This window comes from Octodon degus, unplaced genomic scaffold (genome assembly GCF_000260255.1).
Source record: "Octodon degus isolate 3935 unplaced genomic scaffold, OctDeg1.0 scaffold00067, whole genome shotgun sequence".
Classification (NCBI taxonomy): Eukaryota; Metazoa; Chordata; class Mammalia; order Rodentia; family Octodontidae; genus Octodon; species Octodon degus.
In genome coordinates this window covers 3,604,256-3,606,760 of record NW_004524643.1, presented here as the reverse complement: position 1 = coordinate 3,606,760, position 2,505 = coordinate 3,604,256, and positions in this window count along the sequence as shown.

The window sequence follows — 2,505 nt, the reverse complement described above, 5'->3', positions numbered from 1 at the left end:
TATAGTATTGAAATTAAGTCTACTTAATTTATCAAGTCATGTTCATGCCCTGATTTTATATACTTGTATCTATCAATAAACATTGTGATACTTGATGTAGTTGTATATGCTTTAAATGTCAAGATTTATGGAGAATTTTTTGAGGACACCCATTTCAATTTAAACAATTGAGAATTTTTATTAGTATATGCTTGTATTACGTAGTAATTATTACATTTGTTGGGATGGTACTAGGTACATGATATACCTTAATTTTTGTTTCCCTGCCCTCTTCCATTACCTCAAGAGGGTCCCTTTCCCATTTACAAGTTCATAAACTCCTCAGAACTGACCAGAACAATAACATGGTTTTACCTGTCACACTAAAGTAGATGTGATCTGTAAGCATAGTTGTGGTACAGGCATCACTCCAGTAGCTGTCCTTGCATTCCAAAGACCACTTCCTTGTAAGAAATCTGAGGTTATCTGACTTGGTCTATATGGAGGCATTTTTATTACAAACTGCCTTTAGCTTTTTAAACATGCTTGTAGGCCTGGACCATATTACCAAGAACAGCCAGGTCTGGGCCTGGGGACACCTCACAGGTAGATCACCAAACTGGTGCAGCCTGTGTCGAGTCAAGGCTTGCCTTACGAGCAGCCTCAGTTCATAACTTTTTTTTTTTTTTTTTTTTTTTTTTTTGTGTGTGTGTGTGTGTGTGTGTGTGTGTGTGGCCAGCTCAGCCCACTAGGGGGCGGGGCTGGCTGGCATGTGGTGCTGGGGGATTGAACCGCGGTCCCTGTGCTTTGCTAAGCTTGTTCTAAGTAGGTGCTTTAGACCACTGAGCCATCTCACCAGCCCCCATAACTTTTAATGGAAGGTTTTTTCTTTTTCTTTTTTTTTTTTCCCCCTTGTATCTTAGGGAAAGGTGTACAAGGGTGTTCAGGGTCTCACTGCTAGAGCAGACTCATAGTGATGAGAAAAAAAATTACAGTGAGACAGTTTCAAAACAGGTTGGTAGGAGTTACAGCAATTGCATATTGTCTTAGTAGTCATTCATAGCACAAGATACAGACATCATAACTGGTTCAAACACTATTAATACAAATCTTACTGAATTAAAAGAAATGGCTATCCTGTTTTGTATGTACAGATAAAAAATTGTCATTCATTTGTATCTTTTTTGTTTAGTTTTGTCAGAGATTGGTATTCCATTACCATCCAAATATTGTAGGTGCATGAATTCATCAAAATATAGTTCAGTAGCCCACAATAGTTGTGGGTCGTCCACAGGACTGGCAATGTCCAAATCTGTTGACTAGAGCTTTCCACAACTGCATATTAACATGGCTTCACTTTTCATACCTCATTTCTATATTTCTCTGCTGGATAGTTAAAAGCAAGACCTATATATCAAGAAATGTAACTTTTGTATCTGACAAGTTCTGTCAAGTCCCCACAGGACTTATCCCGAAACCCTGTACCACACTTTGTAGATCCTTTGTCAGGCTCCCAAGAGCTGGGATTACAGGCACATGCCACCATGCCCAGTCTCAATTGCTATTGCAGCGGGGCTGGTACAGCAGGCCCAGGGATTGAACCCCCAGTCTCTGTGCTATCCACTTGGTGGAAGTTTCAAGTATGGCAAAGTCTAGGCTAGACAGGGACCTGAGTCTCAAAAAGACTTGACTTGGAAGGCTAAGCTGTGCGTTGCAGTGGTCTGTCCCTGTCTGGCTCTTGAAGGTATAGAGTGATGGGACCCCACAGTGGTAACCTGTGTGGGGTTGGGGGAGCCACCCAAGTGAGTTCACAGGCTCCAGCTGAGCAAAATTGCCCTGTGCACTGCACAGGGTTTGTGCTGCTTTGTGGTTCAAGTGTAATAGAAGTTGTGCTTTCATCTTTGTACCCCTGATGCTACTGGATTGCCTGAAAAACCTCATGGACTGCTGGAGAAAGCTGTTTGGATGTGCTCCGCTGAACCTTGCAGGAGACCCTGGGCACTATCAGCGTGTGCATCTTTATTACCCTACCTGTCTGCCTTGTCTCCCATTATTCACTAAATTGCAATTTCAAACCTCAGTAAAATTGTACTCCCTTGCACCCCACCCCATGCCTTGAATGAGCAAGTACAGGGTTGGCTTTCTTGGCCCCACTCCCGGCTGCTCAGTCTGGTAACTGACCAGAGAGCATCTTTTCCCACCACAGTCTGGCAGCAGCCAGACAACAAGAGGAGCTTAAAACTGCCACCTGGCTCAGCACGTAGCCGGGAGTCATCTTTGATTTGGCCTCTGTTGCTTCCCGTCAGGGCCCCTTCTTGTGCTGTCCACGCCTGCAGCAGTGCTTTCCTTAGACTGTCCCCACTGAGATGTCAGATGTTGGTGGCTCACTCTTGTGTGTCTTACTCTGCAAAGACAGGAGTGTGCTTGTATCAGTCAGTTCTTGGTTGCAAAAAGGAAATTTGTGAATTAGACAGCTAAGACAAGAAATAGTTGGAACTCCACTTAATGGGAACCTACAAGGAGAGC